The sequence below is a fragment of the Heterocephalus glaber genome, unplaced genomic scaffold, assembly GCF_053883595.1.
Source record: "Heterocephalus glaber isolate CG9 unplaced genomic scaffold, H.glaber_assembly_v1.0 deba00001538, whole genome shotgun sequence".
Classification (NCBI taxonomy): Eukaryota; Metazoa; Chordata; class Mammalia; order Rodentia; family Bathyergidae; genus Heterocephalus; species Heterocephalus glaber.
In genome coordinates, this window is record NW_028258333.1 from 14,875,137 (window position 1) to 14,890,349 (window position 15,213).

At 32.3% G+C, this 15,213-nt stretch overlaps 1 pseudogene; it reads right to left on the minus strand.

Moving 5' to 3' along the window:
• Nucleotides 1-13,465: 13,465 nt before the first annotated feature.
• LOC101696863 (long-chain specific acyl-CoA dehydrogenase, mitochondrial pseudogene) lies at nt 13,466-14,914 on the minus strand (annotated as a pseudogene).
• Nucleotides 14,915-15,213: the final 299 nt, after the last annotated feature.

The window sequence follows — 15,213 nt, forward strand, 5'->3', positions numbered from 1 at the left end:
GATATTTTTTCTAGGTCTGTGTGGAATATTATTGGTAATTTGATTGGGATTGCATTAAATCTGTATAGGAGTTTTGTAAGTATGGCCACTTTGACTATATTGGTTTTGCCTATCTGGGAACAGAGATTACATTTTCATATTTTGATATCTTTTTGATCTCCCTTTTCAGAGTCATATGACTGAAGGAAAATGACATATACTATGTAAAGAGTTGTATGGATAAAAAATTCAAAAGTCCAAACACACTTTTATAGTGTTGACAGTGAGAACCAAGTTATCAAGAGGTCTGCAGTCCATTTGGAGACCCTGGGGGAGAATTTGGCCTGTGCCTTTTCTAGCTCTTTTTCTAGTATTCCATCATTCTTTGACTTGTTGATGCAAAGCTCCAATATCTCAATCCCTGATCAAATTATGTTCTATTTTTATCTGTGAAATCTTGTTCTCCCACTTTCCTATAAAGACATCTGTATTCTATTTCCAACCTCCTTGATAATCCAGTATAATTACCTCTTAGCAAGATTGCTATTGTAACATCTACATAATCTTTCCCTGCAACATTCCTAGGTTGCAAGGATTAGGATATGCACATCATGCAGGAGGTCATTACTAACATTAGCATGACATTAGACCAACTGATTAAAAGCTTAATAGTAAGTATGAGGCACTAAAATTTAATGATAATTTTGTTGTTCATTCATTTAGAAAGAAAAGTGACCAATACGTAGTAAAAAAAATAATTTTGCTTTCTTCTTAGTATTACATAATTTTTTACAAGTTAACTTGACATATTTTTCAGTGCCTGTTATTAATACAGAAGAGAGAATTTGTATGGAGAAATTGGTACATGTTTATAACATACTTCATCATTTTAAAGCCCATTATGTCCATTTCCCTTTCCTTTCCTCCTCCTCTGATCCTCTTTCCTATCTCCAGAAGTCTACCTTTCAATTTCTTGTCAGCTTTCATTTAAAAAAAAATTTTTTTTTTTTTTTTTTGGTACTGGGGTTCGAACTCGGGTCCTTGTGATTGTGCAGCAGGTGGTGAAAACACTGAGCTAAATCCCCGGCCCTAACTTAAAAAATTTATTTGGTTAGTTAGTTAGTTTAATTGGTTCTCAAGTAAGGAAAAACATGGCATATTTAACTTTCTGAAACTTTTATTTTTGTTTAACATGGTGCTCTACAGTTCCAACAATTTTCCTGCACACAATATGATTACATTTTACTTTATTGCTCAATATTCTATATTGTGTATATTCACATTTTCTTTATGCATTCATGTGTTGCATCCACAGCTTAGCTTTTCTGAATTGTACCACTATCATTGTAACTCTGCATGTGCCACTATAGTAAGATTTCTGTAATTCTTTCAGCAATGTATCCAGAAGTAATATAGCTAGATCAAGTGTAATTTTTATTCTTAATATTTGAGGAATCTCAATGCAGATTTCCATAATGGCTGTATAGTTTTCGTTACCACTAACAATGTAGGTATTTCTCTTTCCCTTTATCTTTACCAGTTCTTAGACTGTGTGAGTGAGTGAATGTGTTTGTGTGTGTGTGTGTGTGTGTGTGTGTGTTCTGGATGAAAGCTATTCTGACATTCTGACTAGAATAAAATGGAATCTCATGGTAGTCTCTGTTTGCATTTATTTAACTCTTAAAGATGTTAAACATTTTTTTATATACTTGCTTCCATTTGTACTCCTTCAGAGAAATGTCTGTTCGACTCATTTGCCAATTTTTTCGTTAGGTTATTTATTTGGGGGAATGAAATTTTTTGTGTTGTCTTCTTACTAAATTTTTCTATAAGGAAAATTTTATAATTCTTTTAAAATTTTAATTTCTGTGTTATGTGTTCTTACTTTTATAGACTAGATGAAAGTCAATATTTATTTGAAACGTATTTCCACTTATGTAATGGTTCATGCTCCTTAATTTTATACATATATACATGTCTAATAATAAATTCCCTATAGTTCACAATGAATTCTGGAATTTTTTTGAAAATATCAGGCAATTGAAAAAATATGTTATTTTGCTTCAGAGTGATTTAAAATATCTTTTGTTCTTGTGTTTAATTGTTAAATCGATTGTTAAAAATACTGCAAGAGTCACCAATTTTGCATCTTGTAGAGTTACAGTGTATTAATATTTTTTCTCAATTTAGTATAGATTTGGACAAAGATACTCTCTTGAATCAAATCCCACTTAGGCTCCTCCAGTCCCCAATGGGCTGAGGCCTTTGGCACGATCTCCAAGAGTTTCTCTTAATGAGAACACTGTGAGGTTTATTTCTCCAAGATCTTCAACTCTTGATAACTTATCTCCCTGGTTTGGCTTCAGTAATAATCTTGGGAAATAAGGTTAGCCAAAGTTTAATTTTACTCCTGGTTTCTTCTTAGTTTCCATTCTATGTTTCCCCTTTTCTGAAAAGCAGCCGTTTTTTCCTTTTTTCAATTAAGCACAATTTCTTTCATACTGAAAAGCTTCCCTGCACTAATCCTTATATCTATCATGATAGCATGGGATAAATACTGCACCATTGTTTTAACAATGTGGTGTACACTTTTTTATTTAACAACTTCAAATGCATTCCAAAGCTGCACATACATACGCATAACACATTTTTTTCTTCTTAAAATTTTTAAGACAGGATTAAAAGTCATCTGGGATTGAATGAAATCAAAGACCAAAGAATTAAAACTGTACGGATACATGCACAGAATTCAATCATTTGGTTATATGTCAAAAACTTTTATGCCTCTTAGAGTTAAACTTTTAAATTACTTAAATTAATTTTTGCAAAATGAGCTACTTTTTCAAGTTTTTCTTTTCTTTTTTTTAGTCATTCTTATAGAATTATACATTCTACAGGTAGATAGTGAAATATGCAGTTTTAGTTTTCTTCTGATGATAAATGGCATCATTTTTGGTAATTGATTTTCATTTGGATATGCCCATATTTGTTTCTACGAGTGTTTCATTTATATTTTGCATATGTTATGCTCCATCATTTCACCTGGGTACAGTGGCTATGAGGGATGAGTCCTTCAATCTCAGTAGTTTTGTATAAATTGTAGGAAATTGCAACATTAAATCAGCTGATTTCAGATGTTTATTTCCAAATAACTTAGATTACTTGAACTTTCTAAATGTTATTGTACCTTCATATGTTCTTTGGATTTGTCAATCACCTCAGAAAGATTTTTAAAAATTTGCAAAGAGTAATTCTATTTCAAGGAAAATGATCATTGTTGGTTATAGTAGGAATAATTGGCAAATTAAGTCAGTCATTCTCAATTAGAAGATTGGCTCTGAAAATTAGGTCTGTCCAACACTTCCTTTGCACAAAATCCATAGTGAACAGAGTACAACTTTCATATGCAAGCATGTGTAAACAACTTATTTTTAGGAATTTTAAATTGCAAGTTAAGGCATTTATTTCTCTTTGCAGATCCCATTAGAAATCATTTGGTCTTTTTTTTTTTTTAACCAGATATTCAAGCATGCATAGAAATCTGTCCCGCATATGATTAAACAGAGGATATTTGCAGGGCTGCTGATGGGAATAACTAATTTTTACTCTTCCAGTTTCTGATGAAGCACCACGATGCAACTTGCTGGAACTAGCTTTCACATTATATTTTAAAACTAAAGAAATATTTACTTAAACGTCTTCTGTATTTTAGAAATATGATGAAAGACAAATAAATTTCCCCTCCTAAAAGCTGTAATTTTGATTAGTGAAACTGATAGACCAAGAACTTCATCCAACAGAGCAAGACTGATTCTAAATTGAAGAAGTTTAAAACAAAAATATGAATTCTCTGATTTTAAAATTTTAGACTGATTTTTTTTATGGTTTTGGTTAAGCTCTGCTATGAAGTAGTTGTTGCCTCTTGGTCTTTTTCCAACATAAGGGGAAAATACTTGCTTATCATTCCAAGTCTGTTTAAAATTCTGTTTGTTGGGCCATAATCTGTAGTTCTTATTTACTGAGCATCTAAAATGTGTCTGCTCTTTTATACATATTTTCAAATCCAGAGAGTTATGATATCTACAATTGTAGTAGAAGACCAAGTTGAGATTTAAATAGCTGACTATACTACCATAATCAACCAAACAATATGTCTCAGACTTGGAAATTAAATTCAGGTGTGACTGTCACCAAAGATGTTATCTCTAATTTTCCCATCATGAAACAAGATTAAGTCATAGGTAAATGACCTCCTTATTTCTCTCTTTCTTTTTTTGAATTTTTAGATAACTTAGCTAATATTGTAGTTTAATTACCTCGTATTTGAATGGATTCTTCTTACCAGAACAATTCAGTAGAAGAAAAAATTACATTTTTCATCTAATTCAGAATGTTTAAATATCACATTCTTTCTGTTATGTGAGAAGCCCAATTTATAAAAGCAATCAAATAGAGGATGAATATTAACAAGTAGGAAGAACTTGTTTAAATGAGAAAGGGAACAAGAAATGGGGGGGCAGGGGAGGGAAGGCCAAGAAAATGGATATAAAAGAAAAAAAATTGAAGAAAAAATAGTAATAGAGCTTTTGTAACTAGAAAGGAAAAGAAGTATCAAAGGGAAGGGACAAAAAATTGATATGTGTTATGTTTATATAAAATTCTCCTATGATAAATGTGATCTTTATGTACTGAAAATATGTACTAATAATTCAGAACAAAGAAAATAACCAACTTAATATATTTTCTTTTTCCAGTATCAGATTCTAGTCTTATGCTAAAAGAGGTTAATAGAGATCTAATCTTATTTTATTTCAGAAAGTATTTCAGTGTCAGTAGATTCAGAAATAAACTTGGGGATAAAATTCATCATGTGAGAGAACATTTCCAAAATGGGACACGTATAGCTAGGCTCATGGCAGACACGACATGGCACATATCATCACTGTCCATTTTGATCTTTATAACCAATCTCATTATAGTTTTTTTCATTCAGAAGCACATTTTAACAACTTTATCCCAAGTGTTATTAAATATTTTCAATTTATGCTACTACTTCTCTGGTTCACATATATTAAATAGATATTTTCAGTATTTTTTCTTTAAGTTTGAAATGAAATGTACAATTTTATGATCTCTTCCAGTTTAAAAACTTTATATTTTTTGCTATTTAATGTAAATAGAAAGTGGTAATTTCTATTAAAATGCATTGAATTGATAATGCCTTTCTCCAAGAATTCACTTGGTAACACTAAACCAGTATATATGCCTACTGTTGAATATATGTGCAGTTATAGATAGCTATATAGATGTTTCATATTCCCAATGCAAATAAATTTGAAAATGCTTTTACACATTAGTAATTTATAAATGTAGTAAAATATGCATAGCTTTTACAATTTTGCTTACATTTTTGCTTTAGTCCTTTAAAAAAGTTTTTCCTCTTAATGGATATAATAGATGCAAACAGGATAGTTTTCCACAATTGCCATGCGAACATGAAACATTAAGCTCTTAAAAGAACCACAGGCCCCCACAAAAATGTGTTTTTGAAGAGTTCACTAATAAAAGAGAAAAAAAGCAGGAATAAGTTGATAAATATTCCCACCGTTATTTACTCAAAAAGTAGTTATTAGCAAGAAAAATGTCACTGCTTCTAACACTTTTAGCTAAGGAGACTTCTTCTAGTTCCAAGAAAAGAAATTTAAAAAGAAATACAGAAGGATACATGTAGAAATGATAGATAAATGAAGGATAAAGAAGACAAGAATAAATGGGAACATTTTTTTACTGCAAAAGACATTTTAAACTCGCAACAAACATATTCCATAACAAAAAAGGAATTATGGGTATTATTAAGACATCTCATTTCTGTATCCCAAAATATAGCCATCTGATTTAGTAAACTATGTTTTATTACATGCATTCTTTTGTAAAGTTGATGTTTTCTTCTTCCAGAAACTCTATTTTCCAGGCAGTCCTAAATTAGAGAGCTTTACCTGAAGATGTATTACTCATCTGTCATTAAAGCACCGTCACCACAATGATGTATAGTTCCAATACATCATCAGATTGCCATCCCCCTGTGATGTATTGCTTACTCTGAAATAGCTGTCAGGAACAGGTTGTGAAAATTCAGCAACTTTTGATATATTCTTTTTTGAAAAGACTAAAAACACTTTTTTTCTATGAGAAACTTCATGGTGATATAGTTTGACTTGAAATGTAATTTTGCCTTTACATTCTAGACCATAATATATCTGTCCTTATGTTTTGGGTTACCTATACTTATCAATTGAAATTTGAAGAAACTAAAAGCCTATGAGACTGCTTAGGTAAAAGAACTAATATATACTAATCTTGATAATATATATATAATATATATACTATATTATATATATATACTCTAATATATATATATATATATATATATATATACTCTATTGATAAACTGTTGATCCATTCAAAGACAACTGGAGTTACTTTAACAATGAAGCCTTTTCTGAACATATGTTGTCACTGCTCTTTCTGTTTAGATATTTTTAAAAATTAAAATACATTATAGACTAACTTTTTTCATTTACAAAAATGAGAGCAATATTCAAGATAGTTTTCTAGGGAGTAGAAAAAATGCCCTTCATTTATAAATTATTATATTATTTAGTACAAAATTGTTAATTCTTGTCCAATAGATATTGTTTCACATTATTTGCAGCTGTATTCAGGAAATAAATTAATTCTTTAATGGTCAGGAAATAATTTCAAGGAAAGCATAGATTGTTAAACTGGCTCAGGTCAAAAGAAGTTTGTGGAGTTAGGGTACTAGCATCCTGTAGGCACCCACTTTTCCTTATGAAGTTACTTCTTTTCTCATGGGACACTGATCTATCTCTCCTTTCTCTTTTCACAGAAGATAAACTGTAATATATTCCCCACTGGTTAATGCTCCCATGATAAAGTAAGTGTAAACTCATAATTCAGGTTATCTTTATTATCTATTTCTCAGTAGTTCCACAAGTTAGAATTCCATGTGCAATGCATTTGATTTGTTTATTGAGGTTAAGTGTTCAATCTAAACCAATTAGGTGACCAGCTGAGCCAAACAGTGTTCACTGTCAAACAAGTTCACTATCAAACTCTTCTTTGGTGATATCAGTGGAGGAAATGGGCTTCAGATGTGGCAGGATTATCTAATAAAAGGCAAAATAATAGATACTCATCAACATTTTTACAGCATCCAGAATGAAGTGTCACAGCCTTGAAGACATTTATAGGCTTAAGTGATACAGTTTTATTCATAAGATTTCTCCTAACATGGTTTCACAAAATTGTTGGATAAAATTTTCAAAAAGAAAACACGAAAGAAAATAAGGAATATGGAGATAAGATCAACAGCTTATCACTTATTACAGAAAGAAATATTGGTGTCTGCATGCATCCTTAATATACTAACTGCCACAGAGTCAGTGCTGAATATACATCAAATAAATAGAGAAATGAATGGTGGACAATATCTCTTTAAAACTGTTATCTCTATGTGATAAAATTAGCATTGAGCTATAAATGCAAGAACTGATATTTGTATAGCAACAACTGTTTTGGAAATTCAGTTAGATACTTTAATTGCATAGGGAATGAACATCTGAGTTTATGTAAGATCCACAATGTCTTATTCAAAATTATATATACATACTATTTTATATATATATATATATATATATATATATATATATACACACACACACATACATACCATACGTACACACACTATGTTAAAAAGGTACAAAAAGATTGGGCAGCGGATACTGAATTTTGTGCCCCAAAATGTGAACATTTCCTTTCTTACAGAGATTTTACCTCTAAACTAATGTTACATTGATTTCTGACTACCAGTTTCATAGAAGATAATATTGTAGTACTTAAAGAAAGATAAATTCCAGATTGACTATTGTACACTTTGACATATATGGCAAAGCTAACTCTGTCATAGTTGGAAAAACTAACATCGATGGGAGATCTATACTTGAGAGAATTAAAATGTATTAAAAAATTTTAAGATGAATTGTATTTATTTTAGCTGACCACCAAAATTCATAATAAAGAGATACTGGAAGGAGATGAGTTAGTACACATATAATTGAAATTATGCAAATAAAACCTGTCATTAATTAATTTGTCAAATATTTTTATACATGCTTTTAAACTGGATAAGTATAAATTTTTTACTATACAATTGTACAATTATACAATTGTTATTTGAAAACACTTTCACCATTGCTTCTTTCTGCACTTTTAAGTGAAAATGATCATGACAAAAATGTTTAAACGCGCTTCACATCTAACTTAGAGTAATCAAAATATTAAGTTAGAAATTCTCAAAAATCTGTAGCAATAGAAATAACAGTATTTTCAGATTTCCTGAGCAGGAATGTTTAAAGGCTCATAACTAGGCTGGATGTGGTGGGGCAGCCATGTGATGACAGCTACTTAGAAGCTGAGGCAGGATGGTGCTGATTTGGGGTGAAGCCTAGCAAAATAATAGGACCCTCCGGACTAAAGAAAGTTGTTGATAAGTTAGTCAATGTAGATTTTCAAGAAATATATTTATAGTATTATTTCAGATTAAACTAGATTAACTGATTGCCAAAACCATTAAATCATTTTGGAATTTTTTTTATAGATACTTCAGATCCATACCAAGACATCATGCAAGTTGTGAATCAAATAATGTGGAAAAGATTTGAAAAATGCTTTCTAGCAACAATTCCCCGTGTGAAGTTCCTAGCACAGCAGCATCAAAATATTGGAGTTTCTTGGAAACGCACATTTTGAGGTCACTGCTAATTCCAGAACTTTGAGGGCATGCACATTAACAAGAGTTATTAGAAACTTTCAGAATGATTCTGGTGCATGTAGCAAGTTGAGAAACTCAGGTTTACTGTGCAGCATTAGCAAGGATTGTTGCATAGAAGAGTAAATGTGACCTTACTCCTAGTAATAGAAACATCAATAACAGAATTGTATACTGACAGAGTTACAGCAATGGAATTTCAAAGCAAATATGAAATATAAGACTTAGACAATATAAAGACTCTTAAGATCTTTTTTTGTACAACAATGCTACCAGAAGTTGTGTGATACAGAACTTCATCTGAATAGAATGTTAAACTCAATGACAAACACAGAGCAAAATATTCTCTTAGTGACTCTGGGAGTTGTTGTTATTTATTGTAGAAATATTTAAAAATCATTAAGTATTGTACTTACCATACAATAAACATATGAATAAAGATATATAACTATTAAAATGATTATTTTCATAATTTATGTTTATAGTAGCACTAACTTCTTTTTTTGTTTGTACTGGGGATGGAACTTGGGTCCTTGTGCTTGCACAGCAGGCGGTGAAACCACTGAGCTAAATCCCTGGCCAAGTAGGACTAACTTCTAAACTTCTAATGTTAACTATGAAAAAATATGTTCACTGACAATAGTAACATTCACTTAATAAGCTGTCAACTCTTTTATCAAAAGAAAGAAATTGTAATATCAATAGATCTTCTAATAGCTAGGAAGAGAGGAACAACTTCAATCAGAAACTTTGATTTATGATTCATAAATATAGAAAAAACTTAATTTCTTCCACAAGGAAAGATCATGTATTTGTATATACTAAAATTATCATACAATAATAGGTGTTACATTTATGCTGATTAAAATACATATTTAAATATTAACATTTTCCTAATTCTTTGAGATGCTATTTATTTCATATCATAAAATGAATATATTAAATAATTTGTTCAAATAGTAATTTAACAATACACTCTAGCTATACTCATAGAGAATTTCTTAATTTTTTTCAAGAATTAAGCAGACTATAATCAATATATTTTTCTAAATATAAAATTATTTGTTGAGACTGTGCTCATTTGTACATTTGTCCTTGAAAAATATTGCTTTATCTACTTCAGAATAAGTATTTCAGAAAATATTTTTATTAGTTATATCTCAGAGAACATTAACAATACTTAAATAGCAAATATTTTATCATTGTCTTAGTCCATGTGCTGAGAAATTTATAAACAATAGAAATTATTTTTCCCTGTCCAATAGGTTAGGAAATCTAAGATCAGTGAACATGGCACCGTCCTCTGGTGAGAGGTTCTCTCTTCATCAGAAACAATGATTACTTCCTGTGTCTTCAAAATAGAATGAACACTACATACTCATAGGATATAAGGACCAGAAGTGCAGCAGAGTCCCTTAGACCTGAGTGGTGAACCTGTGGCAAGCATGCCACACTGGGCTGGTTGAAAGCTCTAAAAAGTTTGCCACCACTGCTTTGCCTCTGAGGACTTTTACATAATGGTACTAATCCCTACATGGGAGCATAAACACCAAAACCACCCAAAAGCCATTCCGTTTAACCTTGTTGAATTATTAATCTTCAAAATGAATTCTGGAAAGAACATCAGCATTCAAATTTGGGCAATCTTGCACCATATTGTTTCCACTACTCTTCATCTAAGAAACAAAGTTCTGTGAGCACATTTATGGGCAGAACTCTGAGTTTTCTTTGAGGAAATGCATGCTAATGAATGTACTAGTTTATAATTCTGTGAGTCTACATTTAATAGAAATTTCACTTACCATGAATGCTTTGTATTAATATCATACAGATATTCCATAAAAAGCAAATCACTTGAAACTTTTCAGAATGTAAAAATCCAATTTTCTTATGGTATTTTAGATTTCTTCCTTAGACAATGTGATGATCTGCATTGCTTTGGAGACTGAAAGTCCATTTGACCCACAGTACTTTTTTCCTTCCTATAAAAACACTTGCTTAGGCATTTTATTTTGTTATTTGAACTTATAAAGACTGATGAAAACACAGGGGCTCTGACCATCTTACTATTGCATTTTTGGAAGTCTTTGCATGGAAATTTGGGAGAACAAGACAGTTGATGCTTCAGAGCTCTCACCGACGAACCGGATCCCCAGATGATGTATAGCATTCTTCTCATGCTCATCTTGCCTACTTTGGGTCATTACCCTGGCTGTGCCTCGATAAAATTTCATCAGTATGCCTTTGCTTTCACAGCTTATGCATGTTCATGCTCAGTCCATTTAAGGTGAATAATTTCACTAGTAAGTTGTTTACTACTCACTCATGGCTTTCGGTGCATTGTAAGTTCCACTAATTGTCATCATTGGTATCCCTGTGTAAGTTTGTGAGGTTCTGTACACTGTGATCTCTGCATTCCCCTTTGTATATTATATACCCAAACTTCTGGTGAGCAACTTATATCTAATAAAAGATTACTTGGTCTGGGCCTCATACCACTATATCTCTAATTACATTCAGAAAAATAGAAGATAAAAGTATATTGGAAAGACTCAATATTGCCAGTGGGTACATATTTAACCAAAGATACAATTCCAAAAATGCATCATAGCATTTAAAAAAAACTAGTAATCAAAGATGTTACCAACAAAATAAAATGTAAGAGGTAGAGAAATAAGGATGAGATGATATTGATTAAATATAAACATCTTCCTGCTGCTTAGTGTTAGGATGTTAACCACAGTTAATGTATTAATCACAAAGCAAATATTTTATCATTGCCAAAAGCAGATTTTAATATTGGAGAAAATGGTGTTATAGGTATCTTTTCACATTTTAGTCATATTCATGAACATAAATGTACACAACTGCAGTATTCAGGATAATGTTTTTAACTTGAGCAGTTCTTTAAAATTTCAATACAAATGACAACTCTACGAAGGATTGAATAAAATAGAGCCTAACAATTATTCATTTTCACCAGACACAGTAGAATTAACAAAAATGTTCTGACAATATTTGAGAGATATTCTGGGTGCTTTTAAGATTTTAATGAATTATAATTCCCTGATGCTTCAAATGCTCTTGTATCAAATCATGATTAGTATGTGTCAAGATACATTTGTTTCTATGTCTGCCAAGAGTATCTAACTGTAGAAACAGTGTCATGTACTGAAAGGAGTATGTGTTATAGGTTTTAAATGAGTTAGATTTCAATTCTTATACTCATAGACACTCAATCTTTCCTCTTAAATAAGCTCATTTGGTTGCCAGTAGCTAGATTTTATCAGATATTATTTTCGGTACACTAAAACCCTTCAGTGTCACTTAATGCTTATACACACATTGAAGCATTTACTCTGCTCACTTTACATGAACTTTCAGTACTTCAATATCTCCAATAAGTACTTCAGAATTCACTTGAAAATCATCATGCCTACTCTGACCTCATAGTTTATCCAAAGAAACAAATGAGCCTCACTGGAAACAAGTGAGAGCCTCTAGGAGACATAAGAGTGATTCAGACTCTCAGACTAAAATTAGGAAGAGGGTCAACCAGGCAGAACCTACAAATAAATTCTGCAATAAAATGAAAAGGAATTGCTGATTTTAAATCTAAAGATCTAATTTCTTTCTCCTCTACTGTTTGCTAAAAATATACAGTATGTGTCAAAGTAGTAAAGGAAAATATGGAGTATAAATGAGAATAGGAAAAAAAACTAAAGAAGTTGTTTAAGATAGAGAAAGAGTAGAATAGCTGTATGTCAAAAAGTTGTGTGATAATTATTTTCAATGAACCTAAGAGTATACTTACAGCCATTAAAATTTCAAAGACTAAGCAATGTGCTGTGAAGTTCAGGAACACTGACTGACAATTGACACAATAAGTCACAAGAAAAGAAGAACCAGAATCTCTAGAATGCTTTTACTCTATATTTAGATAAAACAGTGGATCTACAAAGAATTTTTAGAAAGCATTTAAATTTAAAGACTTTTTATATATTTATAATTTGAATAAACAACCAGTATATTTGGGATTTACACACTAGAATAAGTATTATAACTGTGATAAACAAAATTAAGATAATAATTAGGCTTATAAAGAAGTCATTACCATGTTAATTTACTGTAGATCAAGCATTGCAAATAAATTTGAATAATTCCTTCCATATTGTAAAAAGAAATAAAATAATAGTCAGCTAGTGAAAGTCAATATTCTTTAAGAAGTTTTATTTTTAATTGATATATAATAACTGCATATGTTGATAGAGTACAATGTGATGTTTTGTTTGAGGAATAGGTTCCATTCATTACATAAAAATAGGGGGTTGGTGTAGCATGATACTACCAGTGCTCTAGGGAATTTGGAGCAAAACATACATAGCTGAGTGTCTTTAAATTCTAAATTATTTTTATTTTCCCCTTTACAAGTGCATGGTCAATGTTATTAATGTTTTTATACCAAACATGAGAATATAAAATTAGTTCTGCTTCAATTCTAAGGATTTATATAATTAAAACTTTTTAGAATTTTAGAGATAAATGAAATATTAAGGCTTCTAGGGTTAAAAAATCTTTGACTTCTAAATAAAAAAAATAAAAATTAAACTTTTTATGAGAAAAATTGGTATTTTGGATTCAAAAATTTCTCTTCCTCTGTGTTAATCCGTATTTGACTTCTTTCTCTACAGACAGGGCACATAAAAAGCACATGCCATGTTCCTCCTTTTCCAGTTTAGATTTTGTATTCCGTAGATTTAAAACCTGATTAGCTATAATAGGATTCCAGGATGTGGGCAGATGCCTACTGGTCACGGACATAGCTCTTGCAATCAGTTCCTTCATTATTTCATTGGTACCACCATAGATTGGCCGAACTCGGGCATCATCCACATAAGCTTTTGCAATCAGGTATTCCCACGTGTATCCCCATCCTCCGTGGAGCTGTACACAATCATAGGCAACACTGTTTTGTAGCTCAGATGCCCAATATTTCACCATGGAAGCAGAGGCAGAGTCCAGATGTTTCGTTTCATGCAGCTCCAGACAACTGTACACAAAAGCTCTGGTTACACATATGTGTGTTTTTAATTCTGCTAGTTTATGCTGCACAGTCTGTATGTGTGCAACTGTTTTCCCAAAAGCTTTTCTTTGCTTAACATAGTTCCTGGTTTCTTCAAACATTCACAGGCAGAAATTGCCAAATCAGCAATTAACAACCTTTCCTGTGGAAGCTCTTGCATGAGGTAGTAGAAGCCTTTATTCTCTTCTCCAAGTAGGGCACTAGCTGGCAATTGGACATCTTTAAAGAATAGTTCTGCAGTATCCTGGACTTTTAATCCCATTTTATGTAACTTTCATCGCTTGATAAATCCTCTCATTCCATTTTCCACCAGAAAAAGGCTAATTCCGTGGGCAAGTGATCAAGCTTCAAGATTTGTAACCACGACTACAATCATAACATCACTTAACCACCCATTAGTGATGAACACCTTGCTTCCATTGAGAATCCAATCACTTCCATCTTTTTGGCATTTGTTCTTACTCTTTGTAAGTCACTCCCAGACCCAGGCTCTGTCATTGCTATGGCACCAATAAATTTGCCTGCAGTCATCTGGGGGATGAAGTGCTTAATCTGTTATTCTGAGCCATAGTTTGCAATATAGGGCATGACAATATCTGAATGAAGACTAAAACCTGGACCTGAACAATTTACTTAGGATTGCTCCTCCCAAACAACAGCTGCTGAGTACAAGTCATTACCAATCCCACCATGACGTTCTGCAATGTTGATACCAAGCTGTCCCTGTTTTCCAGCTTTTTCCCAAAGCTCCCTACTCACTTCTCCAGCTTTCTCCCATTCTGCGTGTGATTAGGAACCACTTCTTGAAAAAACTTTCTTACACTTTCCCGGAAAACGTCTTGCTCCGAAGAAAAGATTCTTCTAATTCCTGTATCTGTAAATCTTTTAGCAGAACTTTGTAGAGTGCTTCCCCTCCGGAATGAGAACACCTCACGGAGGGCTGGCACCAGGGGCACCAGGCGCCCCAGGAGGCATAGGGACCCACAGAGGAGTCGCACAGCCATGGCAGGACAGGGAGGGACAGCGGCGAGGTTGAGGAAAGGGGCCGCGCTCCAGGTTCCTCAGAGTGTCAGTGACAGACGCGGGGTGGGAGGCCCACTGAGTCAGGCAGCCAGGGCCCCCTGCGGCTGCCCGCTCACGTGCGCTTCCTGGCCAGGGTTGAAAGTCAATATTATAACTGATTTACTAGAAGTATGTTGAAAGTGTGTATGCTATAAAAGAAAACTCTGTCTGATAAATATTTCTGAGTCCTAATGTGACCTGAAATTAGTCTATCAATCTGTACTGTAAGGTAAAAGTAGTG